The sequence below is a fragment of the Cydia splendana genome, chromosome 10, assembly GCF_910591565.1.
Source record: "Cydia splendana chromosome 10, ilCydSple1.2, whole genome shotgun sequence".
Classification (NCBI taxonomy): Eukaryota; Metazoa; Arthropoda; class Insecta; order Lepidoptera; family Tortricidae; genus Cydia; species Cydia splendana.
In genome coordinates, this window is record NC_085969.1 from 4,167,983 (window position 1) to 4,185,038 (window position 17,056).

The window sequence follows — 17,056 nt, forward strand, 5'->3', positions numbered from 1 at the left end:
GTAGCGAACTAACCGCAACTGTCACTGTCACACTAATATGGAAGAGTGATCTTCTTCTTCTTTGTCGTCACACTCTTGCCAGAGTGGTCGTGGTCGTCATATCAGGGCCGGTGGCAAGCTGCACAATCCGTCGCTATTCCTCCCGTACTGTAGCCCTTCTTGTACTCATGGAGTGGTTCATTGAATGCACTTTTGACTATTAGGTCTGTCCAACGCATTGGTGAGTGATAGAGAGACAGAAAGCGATTTGATGGCAAAGCGCCAGCGATCGTCACCTTGGCTAGGCCGCCTGATATTTGGCCGAGCGTTAGTGAAGGTGTCCGTTTCAGCATGGGCAAAAATACTTTCGTATGCCCGGATGTTCTCCTCTGCAGGTCACATTTCGTAGGTAACCGATTCTTGTGCAATTTTGTGAACAGGTTCAGTAGTTAACAAGATTTTTTTCTGTCGTTTAGTTTTTCAGAAACAAAACTAGTATCATGGGTATACGGGAAAAGTTTGGATATTTGAGCTTATAGGAACTCCCTACCTGTCATTAAAGTTTGTCCTCAGAAATTCGATGTATGTTTATCATGAAGATTTACATCGCCCGTTTACAGCTGCTCAAGTACTTATTTACGAGTTTATTTTTACTCCCAACGGAACGTAAATATACCCTCCTAAGGCCCAGCCATACAAATAAAAAATGCAATATTTGCCACAGAAATTTGAACCTTTAGTGTAGGAAATAGAGTTGATTTTGCGTTGTTCAAAAACTGAACGAAACAAAGCAAAAGCAACTCTGTTCCAATCGAATATGATTTAAATTTAATTGAACTGAATAAGTAGGTAGTATAGGTAGGACCTTGGGCCTTAGGAGAGTATGTAATAATGGTGAGGCGCTATTTGTTCGTTCGTAATTCATGACTCAGATCAAATCGACTATGATATATGGTTTCTATTTTCGGTAAAGGATTTACGATTAACCAATTAATTCAATGATCAAATTTCGAGCTATTTAAATCAAAATTTACTTACAATACCATAGCATAATGCCATACCGTAGGTTAAACTAGGTATATGCTTAATTTGTATATATATCATGTTCCTTTTAATATTGGTGAGCAATAAAGAATATTCGTATTTGTAACGAAGTTCACCACCGTCAGGCCCGTCTGGAATGCTCTGTATAGGTTCAGGTCTCAGGCTGGGCATTGCAAATAAACCATGGTCGGATGGGGACTGCTTAGTAATCACTCTACCTGATGATGATGCTCTCCTGACCGATTTCGGCCACAGCGACTGTGTGCTCTGGAGTAGGCAATTTTTAACTCATGTTATTAGAGTGTAGCTGATCCACTCTCTAGTGCGCCCTTAGATGGCTCACGTACCCTATCTTCTTGCTAAATACTCGAGCGCATTTTGGGCACGTCAGCACACCACTCTACCTACTGTTCTTGCGACACGGCACCGCTAATCATGGTGCACCGATTAGCATGCACTTAATACTGCGAGGAATCTGACCTGAGACACGCAACGGTCAGGGTTAGAAGTACTGAAGGGAGCCTCGACATGAAAGAAGAAATATAACCGTCAAAGCTACACAGACGAAATCACGGGACAAGTTTATATTACTACCTCCAAAAGAAGCTTAAACAACCGTGACACGTGTAAGCTTTGCATTAAGTAAGTTTGTGGCCCTTGAAGAGGATTAATTATCAATATGGTAGGTAATAATAGATTGAGTAGTTTGGGGATAACGCTAGGTAGAAGATTGTAGATAATAATAGATTGAGAAGTTTTTCAAATATGAATGTCTCTCAAGTATGTACTAAAAATAACAAGTTTGGATTTAGGTCAAAAATTACTTTTGGATCATAATTATTACAGATTTAGGGTTGTCAGTTTAGAAGATTGATGATAGAATAGTCCGCAGTTTTCTGTATCAGTAAACTAAGAAGATACCTATTTTTGGACGATACACCTAAGTCACAATCAGGATTTAGGTTTCACTATCCTTAACTTTTGGATATAAATGGAAGAGACAATTTATGCATTTTGTTTTTTTCTGTCTCTTAGAGTAACTGAACTTTACTAACTACTTGAATTCCAAAATTTACGTAAAGATAGACCTTAGTCTCTTATTTAAGAAAAATCGGCTGAAACTTTTTTAATGATTGTCATAAAGTCATAAGGTAAGTTGGGGTAAGACGAACACAGTTTATTTTGCTCGGGGCAAGACAAAGGTATGAGGACTCAAATACAAGTGTTTGTCTTGCCCCGATGATAGTCTTACCCCACCTTACCTTACAGTAACAATGCTGGCATCAACACCGCAGCAGTGATGCGACAAACGTCACCTTTAGCGTAGCGCAGCGACCGGTGTGACAACCACACCCAAAACACACTTAAAAATAAATATTATCGCTCCTGCTTTTAAGTTAAACCACACTTAGAGCCGGGATTAAAAACTAATCAGGTCAAATGGGACCCGATAGTGATTCCCTATAATTAGTGAGCTCGATAACAAACGAAGGGTTGGATCTAAAACGTTAATGTTCAATAGGGCTAACCTTTTTAAAAGGGGAAGGTAGATTTTGTTGATCCTATTCGTCCACTTTCGTCACGCAGAGCACCAGAGGCTCTGGTGCTCCAGAGCCCCACATCAGTTAATAGCCTGAGCGCCTGTATAGGTATGCCGTATGCTTTTGACAAACTTTGGTCGTTTTGAATATGTATAGAGATGCACCGATCAGAATGCTACAGCATACCAAGGGTTAACGCATTCACTGCCAGCGACCCGTCGCTTTCCCATGTACCCGTACCTAGCTTGTAGCACGTGCTGGTATGGCACTGAGTGTGAGAGTAACAAATAAGCACGATATTATAGTAAAAGATATCACAATCCAATTTAGATAACAATTCACCGCTAGTCAGCGACCCTGTCACAACAGGAAATATGGTGCCCCAACATCCATCACGTTACGGTCGGGCCATCATCACGCGACACACGTACCACTCTAAACTTCACAACCTCTTACCTTATCCAACCAAGCAGTTCGAAAATGAATTCTATTCCATGCGAAAGATGATAAGACTTAGATTGGATGTTTAGTTTTGGTACGATTTTGTGATATTATGCGGAGTGGAAAGCTCTTGTACAAATGTTGACTTTGTGAAAAATCGTTAGCATATTTGGCCTCAAATGTGCGTGGGTTGAAACCCGCGCATTAGATTAGAGTATAAAGCACTAAAATCGAAAGGCATTGTGAATTATCGCATCGGGATTGGACAAATTCTCGTAGCGAGTTAGATGATCAATTCTGTTGAATAGAATAGAATGTTTTTACTTTTTATTCGTACACAAAAAGAACATAGTAGAATACTTTTAAAGTGCCTTTAAACGAGCAATTCTTGTATATTTTATTTAGTTATATATTTCGGGGATCTCGGAAACGGCTCTAACGATTTCGATGAAATTTGGTATATGGAGGTATAAGGGGGCGAATCGCATTTTTGAGTTTTTATATGGTTTCCGAGCAAAGCTCGGTCTCCCAGATATTCAGAATAAAGTGTCACGAAATGGCCTCATCTCAGCATGTGGCTGGTGACTTCCAGCGCTGATCTTCCGATGAGACCATCAAGTGACAGTTATGTACTTTCTATATAGAAAATGTGTTGTGTGTTATAATATATTTTCGTAGAGATACGTTACGTATATTCGTGCCAAGTTTCGTGTAATTTAAGCGTGTCATTTTATAATGAGAGTGTAACTTCGATTGTATGAGAGCGGTTTTTTGGCAGCGGGTTCGTATGATTTTTAACAATAAAATATTTTATTTTTGGGAAATACTAAACTAAAGTGAATCAGAGTTTTGTTAGTAAATACTATCACGTAAGTAGGTAACTCAATTTACCTGCTGGCAACAGTGTAAGTAAAGTTACTTATTTTGGATCATGATTTCTGAACAACGCTGAATGTCAAATAATTAAGGATCCTTTTTGTTAAGGCAGAGAGTAATAAATAAAATCTGTGAAATCAGTATCGTAATGATACTATCGTTCGTGCCAATAAGTTACGTTTGCACAAGAAAGTGAGTGGGGTTATTCCAAAATTCTGGAAATTCAAATAGTATTCTTAATAAACAATAAATAAATAAATCGTTTGGTAATATTATTATTTTTCTGATTCCCAGTCGCTCGTGTAATGTGAGTTGTGATCAAATTTCCGAGTCATCTGCTGTTTGTCCCACAACCTACGTCTTTTAAAAAATTGCTGTGATATTTTTGAACACTACTTTCATAAATTGCTGATTTATGACATCAATCAAAAACGGCATAGATTTTCTCGAGAGACTTTAGTATAGGGTTCTACAAAAAGGAGTGTAAGTACAGGTCTATAAGGGTCGGCAATCAATACGTATGTAACACCCCTAGAGTTGCTAGATTCCATAGGTTTCGGTAACCGCTGGTAACCGCTTACCATCAGGCGGGCCGTATGCTAGGCCACAAGCATACGGCCCGACGTGGTATTAAAAAAAACTTAAAAAAAATAAGACTTGTGTGTTGTGTGTTGAGTACATATTAACATTATATATATTACGCAGTTGACTGTGATGACCGTTAACTGTGCGACTTTGAATCCTACGGCAGCGGTTTCAATACTCGGGACCTACCAATGAATTTCTTTGAACTTAAATACTACCAAATCACCTATGCGCTGGACTGACCCAATCCGCACTGGGAAATCGCGTATTTGACTGTGCCAGACAGTCTGCCAACAGGGAGAGAGGGCGGGAGATCGTGCGAAGCGCTGTGTCCGCCTCTACTACCGATGCGGACGCCTCAACGTAACCAGTACGGTTACCATCAGTTTGTCAGTGACATAAACGCCGTCGAGAACGTAATTTACTATTCTATACGTCCCGTTTGCACTAATATGCGAGTGCGAGCGAGATGTATAGAAAGTAAATTACGTTCTCGACGGCGTTTATGTCACTGACAAACTGATGGTAACCGTACAGGGCCGCTCTGTCAAGAGCGATACGAGAGAGAAGAAGAAGAAATACCTACAAAATATATTTTTGTAATCCGTTATTTGCATGTTCCTACTAGTTCCTTAAATAGTTCTTGGGATTAAATTGCTTTAGCGGGCCTGCGGGGCTATTTTAGCATGCAACCGAAAAGTAGTGCTAAAGTGGGGAGGACTAAGGTACTTTTTGTCCTTTGTACTTTTGGTACCTCAGGTAATGTTTCAGTCAACAAAAGCTAGTACGGCTATTGTTCTCTTTATTTATTTTTCGTCTTAAGTTAGGTATTTTTATAATATGAATATAAAAGTAAAATATAAAAACACTTACAAAACAAGAAAAAATACATATAAACACATTATAAAAAAACCTAACCTAGGGTGCCGCCGGTAGCGGGGCAGGGCCCAAGCTGGTACGGCTATTGTTATTATTAGTTTTATAACTAAATATAATGTGGAAGCTCACACATAATGACTTCATAGAATCATGAATACCATAATATTTCTGAGAAGATTTTCGTAAATGTGAATTCATTTTCTATAATTCTATACGCCGAATCGTAAGCTTGAGATGAGCGATAGTAATACTACGAAGTTCGAAATAGTACAAAAATATCATAGATACATTTTTATGTTAGAAAAAATATTGATTCTACTCAATGGAGAAACATAGAGGCAGTTACTAGGAACAGGCAATTACTTAAGTAATAGTTTATTGCTAAGAGATTATTCAGGCTAGCTTCGAAACCGCCTAGGGAACAATATCGTAAATACACATTGTTCTGAAATGTAGACCGATTCTGTTTTTAAACTCTTGATATGGTTTTTATCGATAAGTTTATTTTCACTTTACTTGAAAGAATCGTATTTATTTTATTTTATTTATTGTAATCCAGTGACATGTACATATGCCGTACGATAAATAAATAAATTTATTTTTAATATCTGGGAGACCGAGCTTTTCTCGGAAAATATATTTAACAACTAAAGAATGTGCGTTTTCCTAGAGATAAGACCTAGAGATCGATTTTTCGTCTCATAGCAAATTTCATCGAAATCCAGCCGTTTCCGAGTACCCCAAAATATATAAATACAAAAATAACTCGTTTAAAATTATGATATTATATGTATTGTTTAATATTCTATGCTAGATTTCTTTTTTTGCATCTGGAACACCTACTGACATGACATTTTATTAATTTCCGCTACTTAAAGGTTTTCTCAAGAGATCGCTTTTTAGCGATAAGACCGTTTGATGTTTACTTCTACTTGATTTGCTGTTTTAATTGTATTGTTTTCTGTATTGAGGTGTGCAATGAAGATTATTTGTATTTGTAATGTTTTGTATTTCAAATTGTACAAACAGAATCGGCTCAATGTACTAAATATATACACATGAGAACAGAGCCATTGTGCTAAGGGACAAATATTTGTCCCCTATATTTGTCCCGGTATCGGAAACTTTGGCGTTGATCTACATACAGCCTATAAGCTTACGTGTTTGTTTAATTAATTATAAGTAAATTTAGTTGATATACGTAATTTTGGTGTGGAACAGAGATAGAGATGTTTGGTTGTAAGACAGATCTATTTTAAAACAAAATTTCGTGCGACAGAAAGATAGGATATAGGCATGCGGGTAATTTAAAAATAGATGTGACAAATCATGATATTTTTTTCAATTGCGAAGTTAATGGTACGCCCTTGGGGTTGAATTTACAAAAATCCTTGGTTAGTTCTATAACATTTGAAAAATACGAGTATAATATATTTTAAAATCCAATATTCCATCTTCTGCGCTTGAGAATACGCGTTTTCTGTCAGTACATAGCGGAACTGTTATTTATATTTAAATAAACAAATAAATACCTACCCGATTCATTGTAACTATGTACTTAACTTTAATTTGAAACATTCAAAGCCGAACGTAAACTCTTAAACAAAGGTTTTAATATTCGCATACATATCGTCGTAATACCAGGCTATTATAGGACCACACCGGGCCCAAACTATGTTTACTAAGTAGGACGAAGGGACTTTAGCATCCGAAAGTGATCCCTTTGGATAGCCAAATAAATATCCGGTAACTGACAATTTATATACCTACCTTATTTCAACTATATAAGGTCCACAATAGTATGATAAAATTTGGTTGCTGTTAGTATCTGCTTTGTAATAAAGAACAGGAGCATAGTGCATGTTAAACAGCAAGACCAGAGAAAGGTAATATTATTAATATTATTTTACCTACTAAACGAATAACGAGAAAAAAATTACTATGAGACTAAAGGTGACAGCCCATTTCCAACGACACCACCTTTAGTACCGTTTGGTAACCAAAATTTCGTAACCAGCTACAGAATGGGAGTAAAGGTTCCCAGTTTGTAGCCGGTTAGGTATTGGGCCAGCGTGTTACCGTTTGGTAACTATATTTGGTAACTGGCTACAAAATGAGAATCTAAAATTCCCTGTATGTAGCCAGTTACGAATTGGGCTTGCATGGTATCGTTTGGTAACTAAATGTTGTAACCGGCTACAAAATGGGAATCTAAAATTACCTGTTTGTAGCCGGTTACGTAATTGGGCCAGAGTTACTGATCGGAGTTTATTCTACCAAATCGAGGCTAGAACGTTGTACATACGAAAGCACTTCAGACTTATTGTCATTGCATACGTTTATTTTAAGTTTTAATGATAATTTCTCGCTGACTGTACATTTTATCAAAAATCTGTTTTTGAAGTCCTATTTTGTAACCAGTTACAACGCGGGATATTTTTTCCCGTTTGGAAGCTTGGAAGGAAAACGAAGCGCGGGAAGCTCCGGCCCGGCCCTGGCCCGGTCTAGCGTGAGTCATCCTTAAAATTTTTGCTTGTTCACGGCTATTGTTATATTCTATGAACTCCCAATTCTAAGCCTGCTTAAGTCCCTTTATTTATTACAAGCTTTTTATTTAGTTTCACCTGACCGTTGTCTGTCTGTCTGTCTGTCTGTGTGTAATCAAATCTTGCAAGTTAAAATTGATCCACTTCCCGATTTCTGATTGAGCTGAAATTTTGCATACATACGTAAGTCGGGTGACAATGCAATATTATTGTGTAATCGAGCTGATCTGATGATGGAGACCGGAGGTGGCCATAGGAACTCTGTGATAAAACAACGAAACCTAATTGTGTTTGGGGTTTTTAGAATAGTCTCGATGAGTATTAGTTGCCTGTGGAAAAAAAGTACAGTCGGCGATAAAAGCTTGTACCAAAAATGAAATTTTTGCCAAAAACTTATTTAGTCAAGCATTCGCGTGTGCTGAATTTTTAAAACTTTGTGAAATCTATAAATGCATAACTCATAGCGCCACTCGGACTAGCGTCTCGCTAGTGACAACTCTATGGCTGCTACTCGACGCAACGTTGGCGCAACTCCACAGAGACGCCATTTTCCATAGCGCTGACAGGACGCCGATGCTCAAATGACGCCCTCAGTATCGTTAGGTATTTAAATAAAAGTAAACAAATCATTTGTATATTTCCGGGTAGTTATAACATTTATTAGGTAACCGACCAAATACAAATCGCCTGGATCCGTCACTGAACGACCTGACTTTGACCTACATTATTTGATCATGTAATGTTTTCATCTACCCTCAACTGGCTTAAGGAGCCATTTGAGGGTAGATTTTATTTACTTTTATTAAAATACCTAAAGATACAGAGTATAGTGTGGGGTTGCCCATAAAGTTTAGAACTCATGAAACATGAATAACAAGAAAACTCGGCTCGATTCGGGAAATGAATTAGAGATTCACTAGATATGAAATAGTAAAGATAGGTGACGTTCCACAGCAAAAGGTACCTTATGGCGGCTGGCGCCGCGATTCGGGAAATGAATTAGAGATTCACTAGATATGAAATAGTAAAGATATGTGACGTTCCACGGCAAAAGGTACCATATGGCGGCTGGCGCTTACGTCGAATAGCACCGCAATAATATTGAAGCGGCGTTAATAATAGCGTAAGCGCCAACTGCCATTAGATACCTTTTGGAACGTCACATATCTTTACTATATCGTATCTAGTTAACCCTTAACCACCTACGTGCGGTCTCTCAGACCATTGACTTTATAAAATTTGTAATAACTCAATGCGAGTACTTAGCACAAGCTTCTGTGACCTTGTACCTTTCCCCGGGACCCCCTCAGTGCAGACCATGCCATCGTCGTGTTCAGATATGTGTTCATTTGGATTTTGTAACTAAAAAATGGTCGTCAGAGGTCTGTGAGACCGCGCATAGGTGGTTACAGCATATTCTTCAATGGTCTCAGAGACCGCAGGTAGGTGGTTGTGTTATTTTTAATGTCATATAGTCCTTATTAGTTTGACATGTTTCTTGTTTTTTTTAGTAAATAATGTTGCCAAATTTCAGTAAACAATTGTAACATGGTTAGAAAAAATGTCGTCTGATAAAAAATATCAGTTAAATGATGAGCGCAGCGACCTAGATTCAGACCTTGCTCTGCAATGTATGGTTATTGTATTGAGAAAAATGGTTATATTGAAGGCCTGCAATTTTATAATAATAACACATTTCTATACAAAAAAGATAGTGTGATAGCTGGTGTTGATTAGTCAATTTTAATATTTTTGAATGAAAAGCTTTATATAACATCTCTAGAAATGATGAGATCTCAATGTCCTAACCTAAATGATATCTCATTTTTTACTTTAAATTATTAGAAGTTTCTTAATATCTTAAGTTTAAAAATTATACTGTTGAACATTTTTGTATTATTATTCGCTATTATATCCCTCAAACTGTATACAAGGTACTTATTATTTTAAAATACCTTTTAATTACGTCAAAATAAATATTTCAGGTCCCATAACATGTAGTGGTCTCTGAGACCGTGGGTAGGTAGTTGTGTGATAAAAATAGGACGTAGGTAGTTAAGGGTTAATCTCTAATTCATTTCCCGAATCGCGCCGAATGTGTTTTATTTTGCAAGTGAACATTCTTCTTTCCAGCTGTCTACATTTGTTCCGGTACTTCCGTGTAAGGACCGGACACAAAGATTAATGTCTTTTTAACCTTCATTAGAAGATTTGATAGATTACAAGCCACTTCCATGTTTTGGCCGAACGCTTAGGGCGGTCATCAACTAAACGGGAATTTTACTTCGTTAAATATGGACCGGTTTGTTTTTGATATGTGGTAGATCTTAATTACATATTGTAGTAAATACAGGAACAATATTTTACGTTAAAGGGAAAACATATTGTTATTTTTTTTATACTGTAGTATCGCTTGCAGACGTATGCTGCGTTAAGGTGACAGTCCATTTCCAACGACAGCAGGATTACCATTCATTTTACTATGGAAATTGACAATAACACCGACGCGTTTGTACTAGTAGTGCAGCTGCAGTCAGAAATGGAATGTTATCCGTAGAGCTGCTGTCGTTGGAAATGGACTGTCACCTTAACGCAGCACCTTTAGAGAATTCGGAAGCTTGTAAAAATAAGAATACTTTTATTTTTATAATTAGTAATATAGAGGTACCTATGCCGGTATAATATCTGCCACGTATTTTCACGGTAACTTACGAACGTATCTTGCCATTTCAGTCAGTCTCGGTACAAAAAGTGCTGAGGTTGACTGAACTAGCACGGACAATACGAACGTTTCCGAGAAAATACGATGGAAAACAATTATGCACTAAATCTGTACATTTACATTGGATTCAGCGTTAAGCTGTAGTCATAAGACGAAACAGGAGCTGAGTTTTAAATATTTTAGGTAAATATACCCGTCTCGCTAACGGAAGCGGCACCTAAAAGTAGTGCCATAAGGACAAGGCGAAAAATCCTGCGTAAAAATCTCAAAAATCGAGGTTTCGTACTCCTCTGTTTCCTCCTCCAAAACTTAACCAATCGTAACCAAATTTGGAAATCTAAATGATTATGAAATTATCTGTGTCGGACCGTTTTGCTTTTTCGGCTAATTGATATCAGTTTTGAATGCCACGCCTCTCATTGCGGCATAGTCAATTAGGCCATTTTGGCCATTTTTGAAGGGCTCTAGCGCCTTAAAAAACAAAAATATCAAAAAAAGCAAAACTGTCCGACACAGATATTGACAATATTAATCTGTGTTGAAAAAATCATTGCTCTAGCTTCAAAAACCACGGAGGAAAATGAGGAGTACGTTTGTACGGAGGAATGACCACTCCCGTTGGCTCTTGAGCTTGTTTTACTCCCTCCCAGTCATAAAAGTTACGGAGCTTTTAATTTAACTTTTACAAAGACGTATCATTCACTCTAAATCAGACTTCATTCAAGTACTGAGTTAATTCTAGGTACTTATAGTTAAAGAAAAATTTACTATTAGAAGTATTAGAACAAATCAAATTATTTTCAGTTTTTTTTTTTCAAGTAGAAACACTGCTATACCGCCGCCGATTGCAGAAGGCGCTGGTTCGATTCCAGCCTGGGGCACTGGAGGCCTTGGTCACTTTTTCTTAGTATATGACATTTATTTCAGTTTATAGGTAAGAAAAATTTACTTTGAAATTAAATTTATATTTACTATCTCAATATTGTATACCTACTGCTTTGAAAATATTGAATTTCATACCCACGTGCAGTTTGTCGAGGATATTAAAATATCAAAACAGTTAGCAGACGGATCTGCTGCTGCTAAAATGACATGAAACTTATTGGCATGGACATTCATATAACATACATAATATATATCTGTGTTTTCGTTGCTATAAATTGTAATAAAATAGAGGCAGAAAATTTCTACACGCTCTATTCTAAACTAATGCTAGACAATGTATTTCTTAAAAGTTATTTTATTGAATAAAATAATATATCTTGTTAGACATAGATATATTATGTGTTACTTTAATGTTCATACCAATATTGCCAAGTACATGTTATTATGGAAAAACATAACGTAAGAAGTTTAAAAACGAAACCCTAATATAGCACCATGTAAAATTATATGCAGGAAAAGTAGTTGACCTTGTGAGTAAACAGGAAAAGGAAAAGCTACGCAGCATCCTCACTCCCTTATAATGCAATTGAAAAAACCGGACAAGTGCGAGTCGGACTCGGCAAAAAAATCACGTTTGTTTTATGGGTTTAAATATTTATTTTATTTTGTTTTTAGTATTTGTTGTTATAGCGGCAACAGAAATATATCATCTGTGAAAATTTCAACTGTCCAGCTATCACGGTTCATGAGTCACAGCCGGGTAACAGTTGGTACCCTTTGGCTACGGAACCCTAAAATCGGCTATATAAATACGAAGAGGCGGCTCCATTCTTGTCGTTTATTACGAAGTTAGCTGCATGTAGCAGCAATCGCCCGTGTTCTGTTTACTAGACACAATGAAGGAAGAGCAAACATAGTTAGCACGAGACACAACGCGGTGGGGGGCGGAACACTTCATTTATACGGAGAGTCATTTTTACGTGATACAAGATGTATAATTAATCAATTATAATCGGAAGATCAGCGCTGGAAGTCGCCAGCAACATGCTGAGATGGGACCATTTCGTGACACTTTATTTTTCACTATGTTTTTTCTATGTATGTCTGTTGTCTGTGTGTTTACGAATAAAAAACTATTCTATTCTATTCTATAATTAGGGTGGTCCTTATTTCGTCGAAGGTATGTGGAAGTTGCAGAGATTATGGCAATCCTGAAAAGTTATGCGTTTCTGAGAAAAACCAAATTATGAATAACGAAAATGCGGACATTCGGACAAACAATACATTATGACTTAAAACTTTATGGGAGACAATAGAGACCCGAGCAACTTTTGTTATGAAAGCCACCCTGAAATCGCAAAAGTTTGATTCGACTCGAAACGCTATAATGTATGGAAACCAGGATTTTTTATTCAAAGTTTCTGCTACGTATAAGGGCTATAAGTACTAAAAGTTAATCATAAAAATGAGTACAATCTCGTACCTACATGTATTTTGTATCATCTACGAAATGCCACCCAGTATATTAGGGTCAAAAACTTATTCGTATATAAGTTAAGGTTATGGGACTTTTCAATGACTATTATAAAATACAATCATTTTAATTCAAAACTCCCTATTTGTCATTAAAAATTTCCCGAAAAAATCCGATGTCTGTATATTACAATCACATCACAATATTACGTTTATCACATTACGTTTATCTGGTAGGTACTTATTTACAATGTTCACTTCCCCAAACGCCCGAGTGTAACAACCGTTAATATCCGGTTATGAAGTATGTCACAGAGACAGCAAATAATAAATGTCACAAGAAACAATGGCGAGCTGAACAGAGCGACGATTTGTCACTTTTTTGTCACATTTTGTCACACTGTTTACGTCTCTAGAATCTAATAAGTGCCACTGCCAACTTTTTGGGTTTCCCAGATGAAATGAATTATTTTTGTTTTATGAACTGTGGAATATTTGACGATATGAAAACATATATTTATGAGTCTTAAGACCAAGGGTTCTTCGCTTTTTTTTTTTTTCAAATTTCATCGTTCACTGTCTCTGTCTGTTGTTATGTTAGAAGAGTGATATGAAGGTGGTTAGACGGAAAGACAGACTTTGAATACAGGACTTTACCTAATGGAACCTAGGGTAATGACAATAATCCTTCACTGGTGCATACGATGCACCTATTCACTGGTGCTATTGTTTATCAATTGTGTATATGTATATTTAAGGTATATGTCAATAAGGGCCTTGGTTTAGATTCTAAATTAAATAAATAACTACATTAACAAAATTTCTTAGCTTTCAATTATACACCCCAAATATCCGAAACACCACCAGGGAAGTCAAATCATACTTCAAGTGATTAATTTGTTTAGTTTATCTTACCTGAAAAAATAAAAAAAAGTGTACCTACCTCATTGAAAGTTATTTTTAACACTCTTAGGGCCACTTGCACCATTCACCAACCCAGGGTTAACGGGTTAAACCTGGAGTTACCATGGTTACCAGTACAATTTGAGACTGAGTTAACGATTTTACCGGTTAACCCCGGGTTAGTGGGATGGTGCAAGTGGCGCTTACTAGGTCCAATTACTGCCTAAGTACAGACTTTCCTTCTGAAAACTACTTACGCTACAGCGATGCTTCATAGTTACTATTCTTTGATCTAACTTCTCCAGATGAAAACTCTTGTAAGCATCAAAGCTTCTTCAATAGTTCTTTAAGAAGCGAATATGGCGAAGCAAAGCAATATGGCGCAGTACGCGTCATTAGCTAGCACTTAGAATACATTTCCATGGCAACAATAAGTCTGTAAGAACTTCTAAAGTGTACTATTATTTACGGCCTAGCTTCATTGTTAAGCTGCAACATAGTTGTTATTTACCGTACGTTAAAAAAAGGTAATAGTGTCATGGCTAAAGGGGCCCACAGATTACCAGTTCGCCGGACGTTATTGGCCTGTGAGTTAAACGCAAAAGGTGACAGTTCCGAACAACTGACAGGCTGATATCGTCCGATGAACTGGTAATCTATGGGCGCCTTCAAAGATCAGTTTTGGCCAAAGCGGCTGGTTAGTGGTTATGGTTAGGCATGTTGAGATAAAATGGTCGACAAATTGGGAAGCTTTTAATGAAATGAAAATGACACATTCGTTAGCGTAACTTTCTATGCATCTCGCTCGTACTCGCACAATACTTAGTGTATAGAAAGAAAGTTACGCAGGCGTTAGCGAATGTCAGTTTGACACTGCTAAGGCAGTCGCGGTAAGGCTACAGGATTTTTTTTAACTTTATTCTTATGAGCTTCTTGCATATTATGAATATTATGATGTACACCCTTTTGTATGGAATTTAAACTATTCATCAAAAGTAGCATTGAATTTGTTTCGCTTATCTGTCAAACAAAAGAAATTCAACCCAATTTATTATAGAACTACATTAGATAATGTACAAAATTATAAAGTTATTAAATAAACACACAATGTTTAGATTACCGGCGATCCAAACTAATCTATATAAGTAGATAATCATTAGCAATATAACGATACCGACGTACATATATATATACATATAAGAACAAAACAAACAAAATAACAAGTTATCTAGTTTCAACAACCCGAAACCGATCGTAAAATAAAACTAAACAAAACCCTTTATAAAACGAAATACTTCCAACAACTGAAGAGGAAATAAAAACGCAAAGTTATTATGTTGATAAAGCGGCATTGTCGCCCTTAATAGATGTAACATTAGGATGAAAATTGTGTCATTATGGTTGAATAGCCCAGTCATTTAGACCGTTTTTTTTCGGTTATGGTAAGATCGGATCAGGACGGTAAAAGTATGAAGGCTTCATCAGTAATTACTGCTGCAATGTTGCAGCGCGACATTACTGCCAACTGCATTGGCGCCGCAAATGTGAGAAATCCGGGCAGCAACATCGAGTTTCACATTTGCAGCAGGCAGTACCTATGTTGTGCTGCGATACTGCAGCAGTTATGCAGCCGACTGCATTGCTGCAGAAAAAGTAAACAGGGTAATTTTATAAAGGCCATAGTCGGCTTTCCATAGCAAATCGGCCCTTGCGTTAAGCGGGCTGTTTTTTATGGCTACTTTTTCTATTGAAGAATATTTATGCTGAGTATCAACATCCTAATTGTGACAGTTTTTGACTTATGAATTATTTAAGTTTTTATAATCTATTTTTTTTCGGTTTTTATTCACGCGATTGGTTCCAAGTTTTGAAATAATGTTCTTTATGATGATTGGCGTCACCACAAAAAAGAACAATACTGGTTGTCATAATAAAAAAAATATTAAGATAATATAAAAAAATTCAATATTTTTTTGGCGATTGTGAAGTAGTGACACCATATTAGACTTTTTTTCAGGTCGTTGGTCATAATATACCTACTATTTGCCAGACCATCAAAATTTTCCGGGTGGTACAGTCGACGTCAAAGATATGTTTACACTCTTCACCTTACTCCTTCGTAATAAGGCGAAAAGTGTAAACATATCTTTGACGTCGACTGTACTTCCTGTAAACATCAGCAAAATGTGTTGCTGAAATATAATAAAATAGTGTTGTAATAATTGTTTAATTTGGATATAAGCATATTAAATAAAGTTCCATAGAACCATGTAACTGGACTACGCCGGCAAAGTGGTTTACAGCTCTCACTGTATTGCCGCAATACATCAACTGGATGCGCCGGGAATATGGCCGCGGGCATGTTGCAGGGGGCAAAGGCTGGAGCGGTTCAACTTTAAAACTTTATACATGTAAAATGTTTTGCCTTGAAATGCTTTTCTTTAGTCCAGTCCTTCACGACTGCCTTAGTATTGTTAAACTGACATATTCGCTAACGTCTGCCTAACTTACTTTCTATACATCTCGCACGCACTAATACATATGTAAAGGGGCCCACTGAATACCAGTCCACCGGACGATATCGGCCTTTCAGTTAAAAGCAAAATTTGACAGCTCCGAACAACTGACTTGCACCAAAGTGTCTTGCATCAAACCGTCTCTTCTGTCACGGTTATGGTTATATAACATTATATAACAGCCAGTGTGGGACCACCATATATAGGTGCACCATTATTTATCTTCACGTAAATAGGGGATATGACATATGACATTATGGCCGCGGGCATTGGCAGACGAGCAAAAGTTTTTAAGGCTTAATCTTAACGTTTTATGCCTGTAATCAAATAAAAGAAAGCCTTAGATCGCAATAAAAAGGGAAATGCTCGGAGCTTATCTGTGGTAACAAAAATGACATGTCCTGTTCTAATCTAGATAAAATAAACGACAGTGTCGACCTTCACAAAAAAGTAAATGGCCACCATTTTAGAATTCATTACAAACGTCACGTTTGATACCAATGCTTCTGAAAACGTCGAAATTAACTACTTCCACGACTTTTACGAAAAAGGACCCCAACTTATACCTACTAATTGCAAATATTGACTTCTGCAAAGGACTAATCATTTTAATTCAAAGAAACTATTCGCACTTTTTGATTAAACGCTTCATTGGGCTATATAATA